General features: G+C 36.9%; 1 pseudogene; it reads right to left on the reverse strand.

Moving 5' to 3' along the window:
* Positions 1 to 9,335: 9,335 nt before the first annotated feature.
* Positions 9,336 to 20,309, reverse strand: LOC138806515 (GATA zinc finger domain-containing protein 1 pseudogene; annotated as a pseudogene).
* Between the last annotated feature and the right edge of the window lie 235 nt (positions 20,310 to 20,544).

Here is a 20,544-nt window from a genome sequence, read left to right on the forward strand (position 1 = left end):
GGGGGCGGTTAATTGGAGATGAGTCTCAAAGACTCTCAAAGCCCACATTGGCTTTGACTTGAGATCTGAGGATCTCAGCCTTCTGAGTAGCTGTGATTACAGACCTGAGCTGCAAGCTCCTCACATTAGGTCTGTACCCCCACCCTTAAAAAATAAGTTTGAATGCCAATTGAGTTTCCTGTTCCCTGCTTGGGTAAAATTTCCAGGTGCTTAGTGTGCAGTCAGAAGTTCCTTCTTTTTTCTGGTGAAGGGCAGTAGTTTGTTTTCCCTGCTAATTTGTCCATTTCCTATAATTTCAGTATGGGCAGAAGATACCTTCATAGTATGCACAGCCAAGCTAAGAACTAGTGTGCTCTTCATACATATATTATCATTTAGTTTATAGGTCAGTTTTCAGGTCAGGCATGTGAAAAGTCCCAAACAGCCATATTTTTAGATATTATACCCAGGCTTGTTTGGGTCACCAAAAAAGCTATGGACATTTAACCATTGTTCTTGAGGCTGGTAGTTAGGGTTGAAACAAGTATGTTGATTATTGTGGGAGTGTAGTGAATAGTTAGTACGGCTGTAGGTGAAGTCCTCCATGGACTGTGCTTGCACAAAAGTAGCAAAAAGGGAGACTTGCTCCCTGTCATGTAGCCCTTCTTTTTTACTACAGGAAGAGCCATCCCTCTGTGGTACTGACTGAAAATTCATCAGAGGATTAAATCTGCTATGGGAAATAACTTGAGTAATCATGGTTAAAGTTTGAAAGCAGCAACAGACTAACCAACCTATCAAGTTATTTCTATTGCATACAGCATTTTAGGATATTAAGACTGACATCGCTGTAGTTGCTGCTAAGCTTATGTCATTACAATTAGGAATGCATGGGCACATGTTTGCTTTGTGTAGTATCATTAAATTAGGGAGTACCAGCTTGGTATACTGTCTTCTTCAGCATTGTATCCTAGAAGGCTTTTGCGGAACAGAAATATATGGACAGCCACAATTAGCATTATAGTTTTACATAGTTAGTTACATATTTAAAAGACCTTTTAAAAGACCTTGAAGTAGAAACTTGAGTCTTGATTTAATTTATCCTCAATTTTTTAAGTGGTCAAATGATTGACACTAGTCAACAAAAAATATAGAATTACTTATTTACCAGACAGATCACATTCTTTATTTTAATATATCAACATCTACATATAAAATTACAAATAAATAACTGCAAATGGGGAGAAAAATAGGAATAAATGCTAGACAACACAAAAGATAGCAAACCAAAACAGATACACACACATACATAGACTATGATTTGAGGTTCAACATCCTTCCATAGATACCTATAAAAATCAGAATATGAGGGTAAATGAGAGTCCATTGTGATTTAGAAAAAGGTAGAGTGCATTGTTGGAATGGTTAGAAGATTTAGAATGAAGAAACAAGTTTTAATCATGCAATAGAAGATAAGTTACTATATTGGAGTAAGCATTCAAGAGAAGGCAATAAAAATAACAAATTGGGAGCTGTGGATTCAGTAGCTTTAAACATAGTGTTATACTTTTACTACAAAATGTCTACAAGAGATAGATTCCTATGTAGTAGCATTATTTTGAGATGTTGTCTAAAGGAGCAGATTATTCCCCTCCACATATTATAGAATTGAGATAAACTGAGTAAATTTATTTGAAAATGAAAGGAAAGGTATGAATTGAAAATAGTGAGCCTTTTCATCCAAACAGAGGACTCAGAGGAGTTCAGTGGTGCCCTCTCAGAGAGTGGCTTTTATATTATGGGGGTTCCTCTTTTATGTCCTCTTTTTAGATTTGTACAGATTTGTTGAAAGCTTGTACATAGCCTGTCCCTACTTTGTCACTGGTTGACTGTTCACCCAGGGTATTATGAGAAGCATTTAAGCAGGAGCTCACAGCATTATGGAAAGAAGAAATACTAGATCAGAAGCCTAAGGTTCTATGGGAATAAGAAGTGCCATAATGAGATGCGTTACCTGCCACTATGTTACACTTTTCACCTTTTATCCTTAAATTCCTGTTTCCCTTTGTCTCTAATCCTCTCTCTCTGATGGAAAACTTAACTTACTCTTAAGGAATAGGGGCAATGACTGTTCCAGGTTACTTTCTGTTGTGAAGGCAGAGTGGAGTAAGGCAGTCTGGGACCTTCCAGGAAGAAGGGTCTTTTAGGCATATAGCATGCAGTATATGTGCTGTTCCTATGGACTATAGTAAAATTGTGAAGGACAGTTTCTATGAAGCTTCTTTTTTTATGACAATTTGCCACTTGATGGACTTCTGATCTAGAAGAAACAGATTTAACAATCAGATAGGTAATAGAGGTGCCAAATGTTGTCAGACTTACTGAATAAAGGGAGGATGTCAGGAAAGGTAGTATTCAAGACAACTATACGAGGAATCTCCACTGAGAGCCATCCTTATGTAGCTTACTTAAGTGGACAGGTCTTGTGAATTATTGTGTTTATTAGTTTGAACTTCATCTGTTCTGACATCCCAAGCCTTTCCCCTATGTTCCCCTTTCTATATTTAAAAACTTCTTTGTTTTGTGAAATCACAGCTGCTAAGGAGTCAATCTGTTCCTGTAGATTTATAATGGTTTGGAATAAGTCATTGGCTATTCTAGCAATGCACATTTTTTGTAGTCTAGAGCCAAAGGAAAACAATTCTTTTATTTTTTACTAGAGGCTTGATGTTATTTCATGTTGAAAGCCTATATAAAGCAAGGAGCTCATTCAGACTTTGATTCCTCAGGGTTGGAAGAGAAGTATACTCTAAGTTAGGCCATGGCCTTTAAGAAGGGGGGATATCTTTCAAGGCAAGAAGGCCAGTGCAGCCAGGACCTTCCTTCTGGGGGGTCTTGTTTTAATTTTTTTTCAGGCTTTAAGGGATATTATGGCCAATCATCAGCAAAAGGTTTTATTTTATGCTATGTAAATCTTAACTTTCCCAGTGACTCATGTTATATTTGCTTCTTTTTTTTCTTTATTTGCCTAGCAGTTGTCTTTCCTTCTCTCAAAAATTTTTTATTGTGTCATAATTAGAAGAAGCAATTCACCAAGGGATATCTTCTTAAGGTATATCTTGCCTGACCCAATTCCTATGTTCCATTTTCTGTGATTCCTGGCCACTGTGATGTGAACTCCTTTAATTTACCATTGATTTCCCTGGATGATCAATTAACATCTCCAAAATTAGGAACCAATATGATATTTTTCCATCTTAAGTGATTGTATGATGCATTTGGTCACAGTGAAGAGGGCAAGTAGTTAATATAGTAAATGGGTAGCAAAAGTGGGGTTGTTGCTGCAGGTCTAACTGATGATGTGCTTCAGAAATCTTTAGAATTGTTTTGCAGAAGGTATTTTAAATAGTTCTGAGTGGTTAGCTAGAGTCCTTTATAATGCTGCCAGCCAAACTTAGTGGGTAAATCTGTTGGAATCTAAACAAATCAGACTACAGATAGAAGTGTGGATAGTAAAAACTCATTTGTTTCATATGTAAAAAGGACACTATTAGAAATTGTATTTGAACATCATCTTAAAGAATAGTTTCCTTGTTCTACCTGCCCAAACACTTAGAGCCTACTGTATTGATAGTCAGGGAGATCTGGACACTATAAGACTATGCTAAAGACCTTGGTGTTAATTTTAACAATCATCAAATTGATGAGATTCTGGGAAACTTTGAAAGTGTGGATGAAATACAGGTTGGGATGTGAAATGGCCAACAGCTTTTGGGAGCAAAGGGGGTAGTGTATTACAATGAATATAAATGGTTAATCACATACTCATATGTTAAAAGCTTTGAAACCCTGAAATTCAGTCCTCTTAACAAAAATTTACTAGTAATGAGATCTGGGTTTCATAATAAAGAAATAAATGTTTATTAATTTTTCCAGGCAAAATATGGACCCATGGGCTGTCCCCAAGCACAGTCTAGTGGGTTGGGAGTTAAAGGGCATTTTAAAAATAGAATATCCTTTTTACTTTTGTGAACGTTTTAAAAATTTTATTGATCATTTCACATTAATTTCAATCCTCACATATTTGTACAACAAACTTCATTATTAACATGTCTATTTATGTGTATTGTTGATCAGAGTAACCTTATTTTGTGATATGAAGGCTAAACAATCTTTACAGTTTAATTCCTTGTTGTACCAAATGTTCTTTTACTTCCAAGTTCAGTAAAATAAGGAGTTTTATAGACAATCTTGAATTCTTTCATATGAAGGATGGGAGAGGGAGAGAAAGAGGAAAATTATATTCTTAAGATTTATGTAAGAACAGTATAACAGTTTGCTAAAATTATAGCAGTGACATATTTAGGTGAATTTTACTATATGATCTGAGAGTTAATATTAGCAATTAAGGTTGGTGAAATAAGAGCTTTCTATTGGCAATATCTTGGCTATCATGTAACTTCAGTAATGCTTGGAAAGTTAAGTAATTCCAAAGCTAATTGATGTAGCTTTTTTTTTTTTTTTGTAAGTCATGGGGCCTGAACTCAGGCCTGAGCACTGTCCCTCAGCTCTTCAACTCAAGGCTAGTGCTCTACCACTTGAGCCACAGTGCCACTTCCAGCATTTTCTGTTATGTGGAGCTGAGGAATCAAACCCAGGGCCTCATGCATGCAAGGCAAACACTCTACAACTGAACCACCTTCCCAGCCCCTGATACAGCTTTTGAATTATGTTTGTTACATGATAAGTTCTGACATTGTGGAAAGAGCCATTGATGTTTCTGACATGGTTTGCTCAGAATAGATTGGTGAACTCAGAATTCTATCCATGTAGAATTAATTCAACTATTCAAAAAAATTTAAAACAATTGGACATGCTAGATGATTTATGATATATCGCAAGCCTTTAAATTATTATCACAACTCTCTATACAACACAAGATTATATTTAGGAGAAACCTACACCCAAATCAGGGTCCCACACTCTTCGTATTTACTACTAAGTCCAAACAGAGAAAACTCTATGGGGCACAACCTAAAACCAAGGCAAACTGGATCTTAAACAACTATATGTGAAATCAAATTCAGGAAAATAGAGATAATTTTCAGAGAAAAAGTTCTTTCTTAGAGTAACCAACAAAGAAATATGCAAAATGAGAGCTATAGAAACATGAAAAAATTTCAAAAGCTAGATGAGATACAGATCAGAAATAGCTTCATAAGATCAGTGAATAATAGGCCTGACATATAATTAGTAGTAGAAATTCAGAAGAAAAAATAAGCACACATATTTTTAGTGTACAGTATCCCTAATAAAAGCCATAGTATCACTAAGAAAATACATAGTCCAACAAAAATAGGAAAATTTGGTGTCAAAATAACTGCAGACAACAGAATCAGAGCAAAAACTATTTGCTGTAATAGTTACCCAATATCATCTAAGGAAGCAATATTTCAACATTAAAGTTGTACTAATAACATTAAAAAAGATGGCCAATAAAATATGTAAAATTGTGTAATGTAGATTAGCAAAATATAGTCCCTATCACATTTCCTACTCCTGTGAAATTGTTAATACATAGATTATGGGAGCCCTTGAAAAAATAAATACCTGGAAGCGTAACACATTAAAAACAGTTTTGCAAACTAATAGATGATAGAGATTAACAGTACAGTGGAGGAAATTAAATAAGGAAGTAAACTCCCATGTGCCTTTCTTCATATAGAATAATTCATTCATAAAATTTAAAAAAATGCTAGAAAGTAATACTTAACAATGACATTGTAGAAAAACCCATCAATGCTTCTGACATGGTTTGCCCAGGATAGATTGGTATAATTAGAATTCCATCTTAGTGTACAATAAGTTTAATTAAACAATTGTCAAAAATTGGGAAGTGCTTTGTAATAGTTATAGTGAATTAAACTTCTATATGATAAACAATATTACTTGTAATACTCCCACTAGCTATTTCACAATAGCATTTTCAATAGTATTCTTCCAAACTAACTCATCATATCATACATAGATAATATAATAATGATAAAGACAGGGAAATATTAGCAGCATAAAAAGGCAAGTAGTCGAGGAATTTAGAAAGTGAATGTGAATTATTAATGAGGGAATGAAAATCAGACAAGATATCACTTGCAAATTTTTAGGAGTTACATGATCATCATATTTCAGAGATACACCAAAGACAGTGACTGACAAAACTATGGCAATAGAGGCACTATATCTAACCAGGAAACAAAAGCCAGACAAACAACTACATATAAAACTGAAAAGAAGTCACAGTACTTCACAAGGGGAGCAAAATAACAATATGCAGTAAGAACACTGAGTATATCTTTTCCTTCCAAACAGAACTCTACATTATTCAACACTTATGGCTCAATTGAAATTAGATATCATGATGGCACAAGATTATGGCCCCAGGTCATTAAGGACTAAGGAAATAATTTCTTCTAGAATGGTTACACAGAAAAGAATTTCCACATACATCAAAAAAGTACATATTTTTGAAAAATATATTTGGCTAGCTTTTGAGTTATTAAACAATATGGATGCTGAGTGTTGATGCCTCATGCTTATAGTCTTAGCAACTCAAGTTGATGAGATTTGAGGATCTAGGTTCAAAGTCAGCCCAGGGCAGGAAAGACCATTAGGCATGTATCTGCAATTAATAGCCTGAAAACTGGAAGTGGATCTGTGGCTCAATGCGGTAGAGCCCTAGCCTTGAGTGAAAACACTCAAGGACAGTGCACAGGCCCTGAGCTGAAACCTCATGGCTGATCAAAATAAAATCGAGTGAGAGACTTATTACCATATAATATATGGTACTTTTGCTCCAGTACATAGAGCTGTGTCCTGAAGAGTTCACTGGTATCCAGATTGATCAAAACCTGGTTAGCTAAAAAGCTGGGCACTGGTGGCTCATGCCTGTAATCCTAGCTACTGAGTAGGCTGAGATCTGAGAATCTTGGTTTGGAGCCAACATGGGCAGACAAATCCCAGAGACTCTTATCTCCAGGTTACCAGCAAAATGTCAAAAGTAAAGGCATGACTCAAGTGGTACAATGCCACGTATGAGTTCAAGCCCATATATGGACAAAGAAGTGTCTGCCTGGAAGTGGTAGACACAAAGGCGGAATGCTAGCTTGAAAGGGCCAACCAGGACTCCTCATAGAGGAGAAGATACACAAGATGGAGAGATACTTGTCGGAAATTGTTCTGAGGGCAGAACATATCCACTCCCAAACTGGGAAATGGGGTCCTGCCTGGTCAAAGATCCTCCATCATGGCTGGTTGAGCTGGATCAACCAGGAGTGAGACTTGCCAGAATTCGTTCTGAAGGCAGAACATATCCACCCCCAAACTGGGAAATGGGGTCCTGCCTGGTCAAATAACCTCCCTAATGCCTGGTTGAGACGGGTTAGCCCCCGTGGCCCAAGGATAGCAGCATGCCCCAAACCTCAGGACGACACATGCCCTATAGAGTAAGGTACCTCACTGTCTGCACGACATGCAGAAATCATTGCTGTGGTACCCACAGTCAGTCTGTAATTGAGCAACAGGCGATATGTATTTATAGGCTGTCACAGATGGTGAAGCCTTGTGATCACACAAATGGACACATAATGTTTATGAAATCAGTGGCAAAGATCTTTAAAATTAGAAGAATTTAGAATTAGAAGAAGCTCACAATATTTAGCATAATGATCATATACTAATTAGCCTAACAAATGTATAATTCAGAAATAACCATTTACAATAGCCAGGTAGGTATATTGACACAAAATATTAAGGTAAAGAGCCAAATATTAAATCCTACAGTGACACAAATAATCACAGTTGTACACTTTCATCTAGGACACACAAAAAGAGGAAGATGGCACAAGTAAAATTCCTAAGCTGCCAAGTATTAAAATACAACGGAAAGAAAGGAAAGGGACAATGAATAAGGCCCATAAGGTAAAATCACACCATAGGAGATTTCAACTATACATAATACCTATGAGCACCTGTGGAGGACGGTAAGAACAAGAAGAGTGGCTGGCAATAAGATCAGTAGTAAGGATGTGAGGAAGACAAAACCTTACTGATAAAATTGAAATTTAAATAGAATAAAGTCATAAAATAAACATAATAGGTGTATACATCTAATTCAATAATAGAATAGTATAATATAAACATTGTATAGAATGAAATTTCAAAAGAAGAACTTTACATACAAGTCAGGTACATTTAATTATTAGGAAAATATACAGAAAGCTTTATTTTATTTATAAGGGAATTTTAGTAATTATCAGAATTTCCAACTTTACAAAGTAAACTTTCTTCGGGCCTATTTAATCTCATTAGAAATAAGCCTTAAAGGAAACCCACACTTTTTTTATTGTTAATCAAGGCAACATTTTATTTAATTAAACTTTTGAGCAGAAATCCAAAATTTAATATTTTGTAGTTATACAAAAATATAATCCATTTTTTGAGTTTCTAGAAGTAAATTATGAAGAAAAACAGATGGTGCCTACTCCTAATGGTGTCTCAGAAATTGCAACCTTTGCCTAGGAAGATACACAAACAGACAGCTAACATTCATCTTCAAATGCATTTTGTTTTCTCTAAGCCATGACTTATTGTGGCATGAGTCAAGTGGTACAATGCAAAGGGTGAGTTCAAGCCCATGTACTGACAAAGAAGTGACTGCCTGGAAATGGTAGACACAAAGACGGGATGCTAGCTTGAAAGGGCCAACCAGGACTCCTCATAGAGGAGAAGATACACAAGATGGAGAGAGACTTGCTGGAAATTGTTCTGAGGGCAGAACATATCCACCCCCAAACTGGGAAATGGGGTCCTGCCTGGTCAAAGTACCTCCATCATGACTGGTTGAGCTAAATCTGCCCCAAGTGAGACTTGCTAGAATTCATTAACAATTAGGAGATCATTGGGTGCACACTTTTTAGTTTCCCATTTAAGAATTTTATGGGTTGGGCACTGATGGCTCCCTGTAATCCTAGCTACTTAGCAGATGAGGATCATGGTTCGAAACCAGGCCAGGCAAGAAAGTCCATGAGACTCATCTCCAATTAACCACTAGAAAACTGGAAGTGGAGCTGTGGCTCAAAGTGGTAGAGCACTAACATTGAGCAAAAAGAGCTCAGAGACAGCACCTAGGCCCCATGGTCCAACTTAGAAGAAGTATCTGGTATTTTTCAGAGTTGTATAAATATAAGAAAATGAAAAATCCACCTTGGTTGTTTTTTGTTTGTTTGTTTTGAACTCAGGGTCTTATGTATGCTGGGTAAGGGATATATTACTGAGTTTCCCAGCCTCGGTTTTAGTTGTAACTACAAGTGGTTGGTAACTGTCTCCTAATCATTATTGCAGGAGTAGGTCCCACATGAGTACATATATAGCCCTTCTCTGGTCTGGTGGAGACAGTGGGAAATGGTGGCGACCTTTACTTGAAATACTCAGAAGGTGCATGACAAACAAATTCCCAAGTATTCCATCTTCTTGGAAGGTCTTCCTCTGGCCATATGATATAAGACGCAGGATCAAACTGATCTGTGGAGCTAGAGAGAGTGGGAATGAGCTACGTCAGTGCTGCACTCTTCTCTCAATACTGGTCCTAGATAAAACCCCTGATCTGAGCATAGTAGAGCTTTCCATCTTGTTCATCAATTACAGAAATATCATCACCATTTTGGTAATATACTCCCTTGTAGAACATTGATTCTGCAGTGATGATGTGGAAACAGACTCAGGAGCTTTGATGGGATTTTTTGATTTAAAAATATGTCTTTACCATTTTCCTTTAGTGGAAACTTTCTTGCAGGTTTTTAAATAAGCCAATAAATAGAAATAATCAGAAACAAAATTATATGGCGCTTGTCAATACAAAAAGATTAACTCACAGTAAGTCTTGGTCCAAGAGGTGAAAATAGCTATGGAAATGAACATTAAAAACATTAAATGAACATTAAAACAAAAAATAGTCAATGATTTCAGCCCAAATGACTAGGTTCACAACTGAAGTAATTTTTGGCCATACTGAAATCCACTGCCCTTTGGACTACTGTAGCTATAACAGCAGCAGCAGTGTCACATCCTGAACAGAATTCAGTAAGATTAGCATCTGCAGTTTCTGGTACAACTCTAGCATTAATGTTTATCTGAACACTAAGTTGTGATAAAATTGTGATAAGCTATCAGCCGTGTGATGTCATATGCACACAAATTTATGCCAATATAACTATCACATGTTAATAGTCTTATCCTCTAAGGCATCGTTATTGCCCCATTTTTACTATTGAACCTGTGCCTAAAACGCAGTCACTAACTCTTCAGTGACTAACAAAACAAAATCTGCATAGATAGAAAGCACCTTTGCCATATGGTTCCCGAATGGATGGAATCTGGTATATATACCACATAACAGTTGGCAAAAATTTCTGCATAAAAGTTGAGTGTGATTCACACTGCATTCAAAGTAAAAAAATTACTTGACACTTGAAAACTTGGACAAAATTGGACAAAAGTCCAATTCGTATAAATTATAACCAGAAGAAATGGGCTTCTGTATAAACATACACATGTTTATACAAATACAATGAGAAATAGAAACATGGCAACCTCATACCCTAGGTCAGTTATTGCATGTCTGGCTACCAAATTTAATTGGCCTATAAAGATACACAATGCATGGAGCCATAGCAGAAATATGATTCTGGAAAAATATATACAATTATAACCAGTTTTGGTATCTTTTAGGATAAATATGAGCTCATGGTGGAAAATGTTATTTTTTTCTGTACTAGTCCTCTTAAGGTATGAATAAAATAATTAAGAAATTTAAGAAATTAAAAAATAGCAGCTAATAATGCTTGATATGAAATGTATTCATTACCTTAATCATGAAACTGTAACTCCTCTGTTCAGTATTTTTACAATCAAAAACATAAAAAAGAACAAAAAAATAAACAATAAAAGAAATTAGCATGCCATTGAAGATGTTGAATAAATAAGGGGCTTTTATCTTAAGGGGACTCAGTATCTAAGTAAAATGATAGGTATTTCCATCATAATCCAGAAAATGTTGCTGGCTGGAATCTCAAAAATGAACTCTGTGCTCTTTGCAAAGAACAAATTCCCTGCTCACATAATCTTCAGTGAGACTCAGGGAGGGAAGGGAGGATGTCATTCTTAATCGCTGTGGTGATAACGAATTGATACCCTTCCACTGCCCATTTTTCCAAAGCACTTGTTATATTTATTCCTGAACTTACATCATGATTTCTGAGCTCTAAACCTAGCTCTAGAAAATGTGTCCTGCTTTCTTGCAGCAGGTATAGAGCAAATAGTAATGGAATAAATTAATTTGTACATGCCATTCATAAATGTCTTGCTACCTCTTCACTTGAAGTTTTCTTTTGGTTAAGTCATGTGAGTCCAAGGATGTATTTGTGTTATATCTTTAGTGAGGGTGTTTATAAAGAAGATGACCATTCGGATTTTTAGTCACTAGAAGCAGGAAAGGGGTTATATTTATAAAGGAGATAGGTGAATTTAAAGTGAATAGATGTATTGTGTGGTAGAAGATGAAGTGAACTTTTTGAATGAGCTGTTGGAGGGGTTTATCTTCCCTCAGTCTCTGGATAAGATAATATTGGTTATTTAATAATATTAGTTTATTTATCTTATATATTGAGGTAGGAAGCAAGAACTGAGAATGAGAAACACCGGTAGCAACTTTTAATATGTTATAATACTACTTTTCAGTTAAGATAAATTATTTTATCTTACCAAGGTGCCTTAAATTTATTGTTTGCTACACTGAGTAAAAGGCCAACTGATTAAAGAACATTTGTACATTGAGTGCTTTTTATACATATTTTCAATGGGCCTTCTAGAAAATTTGTGACAATTTATATTACTCTCAGTGATACATGAATTTATTTCATTTGATTGAAAATATGTTTTATTTTGTCTTTTGTGCCAGTACTAGGGAGGAAATTCAGGGCCTTACTGGTGCTTTGTAGCTTATTGTCTTCTACAACTTGAGCTATAGCTCTACTTGTAGCTTTTTGTTGTATAATTAGATATGAGAGTCTTAAGGACATTCTTGCTTGGGCTGTCTTTGAACTAAGATCCTCGGATATCAGCCTTCTGAGATGCTATGATTAAAAGTGTAAGCCACTACTGTAGAACTGGAAGATTTCATATTAGTGAGTTTGAAAAACAACTAGAAAAAAATTGTAGTATTCGTTTTGTTGCCTGCAGACTTGTATCTAAAGGCTTTAAAACCTTTAAAAAAGTTTATGATATTAACTATCAAATGTATTGCAAATGATTTTTATAAAACAAACATTTAAAAATGATTTTTTCAAATATTTTATTGGTGTTTCCTTACTTTTTTTTTTTTTAGAGCTAACTGGGTCAGCCTGCATTTGCTTTTTTTAATGTTATTTTATTTTGTGAACATACTGTACAGAGGGGTTACAATTACATGGGCAGGATAAGGCATACATTTCTTACCAAGCATTGCAGCCTCCTCCTTTGTTTACCCTTCACCTCCATTCCCAGCCTCCCCCCTGCCCCCCAATCCTTCCCCCCCGACATTGTAAAGCTCGTTTTTGACATGACAATTTGTACTTCTCATTGTCGCAACAGTTCCACCTGAATCCTTAAACGACTTGTTTTTCCCCATCTCCTCCACAAGTTATACTGACATCAAATAAATTGAAAGCGGGGGTTATATTGTGGGGGAGGGACATCAAAGCAACAAACAAATAATCATATAAATGCGTTAGAAACACATGCATGAAAGAAAAAAAACATTAAAATACCTATCTAAGGGTTCATTTTCCTAACATCACATTATCTGTCTTTTTCTGCTTGACTCATACATATAATAGATATTGCAAATAAGGGAAACCATGGGACCTGTGTTTCTTTGTGCCTGGCTTACTTCACTTAATATAATTTTTTCCAAGTTTTTCCATTTCCTAACAAATGGGGCAATATCATTCTTTCTGATTGAGGCATAGAATTCCATTGTGTATATATACCACATTTTCTTGATCCATTCATCTACTGAGGGGCATCTGGGTTGGTTCCGTATCTTAGCTATGGTAAATAATGCTGCAATAAACATAGTTGTGCTGGTAGCTTTAGTGTGGTCTTGTTTGAGGGCTGGGAAGGTGGCTCAGTGGTGTGGTCTTGTTTGTAAACATTTGGGTAAATGCCCAAAAGTGGGATTGCTGGGTCATAGGGGAGGTCTATGTGAAGTCTTTTGAGGAACCTCCATACTGCTTTCCAAAGTGGTTGAACAAGTTTACATTCCCACCAACAATGAAGTAAAGTTCCTTTCTGTCCACATCCCCTCCAGCATCTGTTGTTGTTAGAGTTCTTCATTTTTGCCATTCTACCTGGAGTGAGGTGGTATCTCAATGTTGCTTTGATTTGCATTTCTTTTATGGCTAGGGTTGTTGAGCATTTCTTCATGTGTCTATTGGCCATCCTTCTTTCTTCTTCAGAGAAGTTTCTCTTTAAGTCTTTGGCCCACTTATTTATTAGGCAGTTTTTTCTTTGAGGATTTGTTGTTGGGGGATTTAATTTTTTGAGTTCCAAGTATATTTTAGATATGAGACCCTTGTCTGTTGTATGGCTAGTAAAGATCTTCTCCCAATCAGTGGGCTTTCTATTGATCTTGCTAGCTGTGTCCTTTGCCATGCAGAAGCTCTGCAACTTTATGCAATCCCATTTGTCCAACCTTTCTTTGATTTGTTGTGTTTCCAGGTCTCTATTCAGAAAATTTCAGCCTGAGCCAAGGAGACCAAGGGTTTCTCCGATTCCATCCTGTAATATTTTCAGAGTGTCTGCTTTGACTTCGGGGTCTTTGATCCATTTGGAGTTGATTCTGGTGCAGGGTGATATCTAAGGATCTAGCTTTAGTTTTCTACATGTAGTTAACCAATTTTGCCAGCACCATTTACTGAAGAGGCTGTCTTTCTTCCATTCTATTATTTTAGCTCCTTTATCGAAGATTAGATGGCTACAGGTCTATGGGTTCATTTCTGGGTTTTCAGTTCTATTCCATTGGTCCTGAGGTGTGTTCTTATGCCAGTACCTGGCTGTTTTGATTACAATGGATTTATAGTAGAGTTTGAAATTTGGTATTGGTATTCCTCCAGCAGTGTTCTTTCCGTTGAGGAGCGTTTTTGCTATTCGGGGTCTTTTATTGTTCCATATGAATTTTTGGAATGCCTCTTCTATTTCCTTGAAGAATGAGGTTGGAATTTTGGTAGGCATTGCGTTGAATTTGTAGATAGCCTTGGGAAGTATTGCCATTTTCCCGATGTTAATCTTTCCAATCCAGGAGCATGGGAGGTTTTGCCATTTTTTAAGTTCTGTGTTGATTTCCTTTTTCAAGATTTTAAAGTTTTCATCATAGAGGTCCTTCACTTCTTTGGTTAAGTTAATTCCTAGGTATTTTATTTTTTGTGGGGCTATTACAAATGGAGTTGCTTTCCTCATTTCAGCCACACTTTTCTCAATGTTGGCATACAGAAAAGCCATTGATTTTGGGGGGTTAATTTTAAACCCTGCTACTTTGCCAAAGTTTTGAATCAGCTTGAGTAATTTGGGAGTGGAGTCTATGGGATTCTTTAAATACAAGATCATGTCATCTGCAAAGAGGGAGAATTTTATTTCTTCTTTCCCTATTTGGATACCTTTTATGTCTGCATCTTGTCTTATTGCTGTAGCTAGGCATTCTAATACTAGATTGAAGAAAAGTGGAGAGAGTGGAAATCCTTGTCTTGTTCCTGAGTTAAGAGGAAATGGCTTTAGTTTTTCAACATTAAGTATAATGCTGGCTGTAGGTTTGTCTTATACAGCCTTTATTGTATTGAGGAATGTTCCATGGATTCCTAATTTTTCCAAAACCTTCATCATAAAGGGGTGTTGGACCTTGTTGAATGCTTTTTCTGCATCTATTGAGATAACCATGTGGTTCTTATTGTTGCTCCTGTTGATGTGATGAATAATATTAATTGATTTGCGTATATTGAACCAGCTTTGCATCCCTGAAATAAATCCTGTTTGACCGTGGTGTATCATTTTTTGGATGAATTGTTGAAGTTGATTGGCCGAAATTTTGAGAAGTCTTGCATCAATGTTCATCAAAGAAATGGGTCTATAGTTCTCTTTCTTTGATTAGTCCCTGCATGGTTTTGGGATGAGGGTTATGATGGCTTCATAGAATGTGTTTGGTAGTGAGCTTTCTCTTTCAATTTCATTGAAGAGTTGGAGGAGTATTGGTGTGAGCTCTGCTTTGAAGGCCTTGTAAAATTCCGCTGTAAAACCATCTGGTCCTGGACTTTTCTTAGCTGGGAGGTCTCTTATTGCTGTTTCTATTTCAATGCTTGATATGGGCCTGTTGAGCTGGTTTAACTCATCTTGGTTTAGTTTTGGCATGTCAATATTTGCTAGGAAAAGGTCCATTTCTGTCAAGTTCTCAAACTTATTAGCATAAGATTTTGAGAAGTATTCCCTTATAATGTTCTGAATCTTGGTTGTTTCCGCGGTGATGTTTCCATTCTCATCTCTGAGTTTATTAATTTGGGTGTGTTCTCTTCTTTCTTTGATAAGATTTGCTAAGGGTCTGTCAATTTTGTTAAGTTTTTCGAAGAACCAACTTTTTGTTTTGTTGATTCTTTCTATAGTTTTATTGGATTCTAATTCATTTAATTCTGATTTAATTTTAATTATTTTTTTCCATCTACTGGATTGGGGTTTATCTTGCTGCTCTATTTCAAGGAGGTTCAGGTGTGTCATTAAATTGTTGGTTTCAGATCTCTCCAATTTGTTGATGTAGGAGCTCAGAGCTATAAACTTGCCTCTGAGTACTGCCTTTGTTGTGTCTCAGAAGAGCTGGTAATTTGTGTGTTCATTTGTGTTGAATAGCATGAACATTTGACTTTCCTTTCTAATCTCTTCCATGACCCACTCATGATTCAGCAGTGTGTTGTTCATCCTCCATGTGTTACTGGACTTTCTTTGGTGGCTTTTGGTGTTGAGTTCTAATTTTATTCCTTTGTGGTCAGAGAGAATACAAGGTATAACTTCAATGTTTCTGAATTTGGACAAGTTTGCTCTGTGGCCTAAAATGTGATCTATTTTAGAAAACGTTCCATGTGCTGCTGATAAGAACGTGTATTCTGATGCTGGTGGGTGAAATATTCGGTAGATGTCTGTTAAATCTAGTTGATCTATGCAGCTGTTTAGATCTGCTGTCTCCCTGTTGAGTTTTTGCCGAGTTGATCTAACTAGTGGGGAGAGTGGTGTGTTAAAACCCCCAACAATTAATGTCTTTGGATCTATCTGGGATTTGAGGGAAAGTAGTGTTTCTTTGATAAATTTAGGTGCTCCATTGTTTGGCGAATAGATATTTAGAATTGTAATATCCTCCTGAAGGAGAGATCCCTTAATTAATATTAGTTCTTTATCTCTTCTCACGAATTTTAATTTGAAGTCTATTTTATCTGATATTAGGATTGCAACTCCCGCCTGTTTATGGGGGCCGTTTTCTTGGTAGATTTTGCTCCAGCCTTTAACATTGAAAATGTGTTTGTTTTTATGTGCAAGATGTGACTACTGAAAGCAGCAGATAGAAGGATCTTGTTTTTTAATCCAAGTAGACAGTCTATGTCGCTAATTGGAGAGTTCAGTCCGTTAAAGTTAAGAGATAGGACTGAGAGGTATTTGGGAGTTCCTGCCATGTTATCCACCTTGAGGGCTGCGAAAACGGGGTTCTTCCTATGGTTCTTTGCTTCTCAGTGTGGGTGCAGTTTCTTGGCCTTTATTGTGGTCTTGTTTGTTTTCTATGTTTAGGACATCTTTAAGAATCTTTTGTAGGGCTGGTTTGTTGGAGATGTATTGTTTCAATTTTTCTTTGCTGTGGAAGGTTTTTATTTGGCCTTCAGTTATGAAGGAGAGTTTAGCTAGGTACAGTGTTCTTGGTTGATAGTTGTTTGTTTTTAGGGCATGGCATACATCATTCCAGGCTCTTCTTGCTTTGTCTCTGCTGAGAAATCTGAGGTGATTCTAATTGGTTTCCCTTTATAGGTGATTAACCTTTTCTCCCTGACAGTTTTAAGGATCTTTTCCTTGGTCTGATTTGATCCTGAGTGGATTATAATGTGACTGTGGGATGTCCTATTCTGGTCTGGTTTATTTAGGGTTCTAAAGCTTCTTGTATCTGAATACGCCTATCTTTTTGTATGTTTGGGAAGTTCTCTGCTAGGATCCTGTTAAACAAATTTCCTAGACCATTAATTTCTGTTTCTAGGTGCTCCTCTACACCCATTATCCTTAGATTACACCTTCTGATGGTGTCTTCCAAGTGTTGGATAGATCTATCATATTTCTTGGACTTGTCTTGGATGGTTGTATGTTCTTTCTCTATAATATCTAGGCTGTCTTCAATCCCTGAGATTCGATCTTCTACATGGTCTAACCTGCTGTCAAAACTCTCTAGTTTGTTTTTTATCTCTTTTCCTTGTAATTGGTCAGCTTTGATGGCTTCAAATTCTTTGTTGAAGCTCTGTTTTAAGTCTTGAATGAATTTCTCTACTTCCTTAATTTGGTGTTCAGTGTTTATTCTCAAATCACTTAGTTGATTGGTTATGGTTTCCTTGGACTCCCATTCCTTCTGTTGGGTTCTATTCAGTATTCCCTTTGTGGACTCCCTGACTTCCTTCAGCTCTTTGTTAATGGATTCCATGAATGCCTTTAGTGATCTTTGTGTATTCTCTTCCTGCTTTCTCAATTCCTGTATTACTCATTTATTAGCTTCCTCCCGTTCGTGGGATTCCTGCAGTTCTCTTTGAGTGTTCTCAGCCTGCTCACGCTATTCCTGCCTTTCTCTTTGAGTATTCTCAAGCTGGTCACGCAAATCCTGTATCAGTTTTTGAGTAGCTTCCTCACGCTTATGATATTCCTTTATAAACTTTTGGATTGCCTCCTCTGTCTCCCTATCAAGCTCATACAGAGTCCTTTGTAAGTTTTCATACTTTTCATTTATCACGTTTGCCAGCAGTGTTTGTAGAGCTATTCGGGAACTCTCCTCTGGATTATTCATTATCTGTTCTGTCCCCTGATTATCAAGATTGGGAATTGAGATACCCGGATTTGCCATTTTTCTTGTGTTTTTTCAAATTACTCTGCCCATTTGAGATGAAAATAGCACCAATTTTGTGCTAGAACACTATCTTAAGGCAACTATCAACCAAAGTGTGAATTTGTACAGTCAGTAGTCTACATATACAATCTAGTTTAACAGATACATCTATTCAACATCAAACAACTATATGTTAATGGGCTTCAAACCGCAGAGAAGTATTTGGAGAGATGTGAGTAAAAAATAGGAATAGATTGGTGTGGGGAGGCATTTGGAGAAGTATTTGGAGAGATGTGAGTAAAAAATAGGAATAGATTGGTGTGGGGAGGCACAGGGAGAGTTAACTATGTCCTAATCTCAAAGCAGGAAATAGGTTGGGTAGGATACAAGTAGAGAGAGAGAGAAAAAGAAGAAAGGGAAAGGGAAATGAAAAGAGACCAGAAAAAATAAGACAAGTAAAAATAATGATATTATGGAGATTCAAAATCAATCTATTTAGAGAGGAACGTGAGTATATTGAGAGAAGGGGAGGGACATAGAGGAGATGTGAAAATCTTAAAAAAATGCTTAAAATATTATATAGGTATAAAGAGGTAGTACTGCTATTAAGGAATTTAAGGCTCAGAGGTTTTGAATTGAGTAATAAATTTGTGGATTAAGTGTGTACATAATGGGGTTAGGGTCTACTAATTAACTACGGGTTTGTCTGAGGATGTGCAGGACAAGAGTTAAGTCATATAAAGAACAACAAAGGAGAGGAAAAGGTGAAAAGGATAAGACAGGGAGAATAAAAAGATCAGAAGTTCAGTAGAGCTAAACAAAAAACAAAAAGATAATTAAAAAAGAAAAAAAAAAGAGAAAGAAGAAAAGAAAGAAAAACGCACATTCACGTATCCCTAAAATAAGAATTATAGGAGGAAAAAAAACTTACTGGACACCAATTTTTTTTTCAAAAAAGGCAAAAATTAAAGATTAATAAAAGTTTTAGAAAAGAAAAAAAATTTTTTTATATATAAGGTACCAAAAAAAAAAAAAAAAAAAAAAAAGAAAAGAAAAAGGAAAAAAAGAAAAAGAAGAAGAAAAAAATAGTTCTTTGATTTTTCTTGGGAGGGTGGGAAAAATCCTGTATCTCCCTTGTGTCTGTAAGCAGCCTCTTGTTGGAGTCTCTGGTCTGCTTGAAGTCCTGTGGCTTGATTGGTTTCTTAAGTCAGTTTGTTCTAACAGGCAGAAAAATGCTCTGCTTTACCCAAGATTTTGAGATCCCCCTCCCAGGTTAGTTTCATGGGAGGGTGATCTGCTTTGAGAATCACAAAAGAGGGAGATGCAGTGATGAGGCTATGTTCTGGGTAGAGTTGAGGCCTTTCAACAAACAGTACTTTTTCCCTGGGGCTATTTTGTGAAACCCTCACAGAGCCCAGCCTGGAGCCATTCTAAGGGTTTATGTTTACTGATTTTCAATTGATTGTGGTGGCTGCTAGAGGGAGGGGCAGCCTCTGGCTCTGATTACCCAGTGTGGAAAGCCACTCCTATGGCTGGCGCCCGTGCTGGGTGACTTTTCCCTGGATGGAGCTGAGTCTGGCAGGTCACGCCGCCGTTAAGTTCTTGTGACCTGCTAAATGACTCATTTTATTCCAAGGCCTGAGTTGGAGCTAGCAGCTCCTCCGAGCTTTGTCGGTATCCAAGATGGAGATCTCCGGTGCTGGGGGGGGGGAGGGGTGGCCTTCCCTCCTCTGCTTCCTGAGAAGGAGTGAGGACGTCAGGCTTCTACTCACGCCGAGTCTTGGATCCTGGGTCGTCTCTGGTCTGCGAACTGCAGGATGAAGGTGTCCGCTCCTTGTCGGTTCTTGCTGGTGTTGAATAGAATCCGCTCGCCCACCGCGTCTGGCTCCTTCGTCCCGGACTCTCTGTGGCTCAGTTATGGTGCCCTGCGGTCGCCGCCACGACTGCTGCCTATGCCGCGGCAGCTGCTGGCAAGCACTCAGATATGTCTCCTTCCCTTGACTTTTCCTCTCTTGCCCAACCCTCTGTCCTGTGATGGCACACTTGGTGTGATTCTCTGGCTTAGGACTGTTCACTGGAACTCTAAAACTGCTTTCTATGCGAGAGCTTGTTCAGACTCCACCTTCTCCTCCGCCATCTTCCCGGAACCTCCTGTTTTCTTACTTTTTATTTTTGTGTTTTGCTTTTAGATTTCTCCCTGATACCACAGTTAGAAAACTTGATGTCTGTTTTCTTCAAATACTTCCATGACTTCATTTAAACTATATATTAATTTATTTATATTTTAGCTATGAAATACAGATTTAATTGTAGTACCTTTCCTATTATTGCCAGCAACATAGTGGTTATTTGTTGGTGTGTGTTTTATGTTA

Source organism: Dipodomys merriami, unplaced genomic scaffold (genome assembly GCF_024711535.1).
Source record: "Dipodomys merriami isolate MVZ:Mamm:240054 unplaced genomic scaffold, mDipMer1.0.p SCAF_40, whole genome shotgun sequence".
Taxonomy (NCBI): domain Eukaryota; kingdom Metazoa; phylum Chordata; class Mammalia; order Rodentia; family Heteromyidae; genus Dipodomys; species Dipodomys merriami.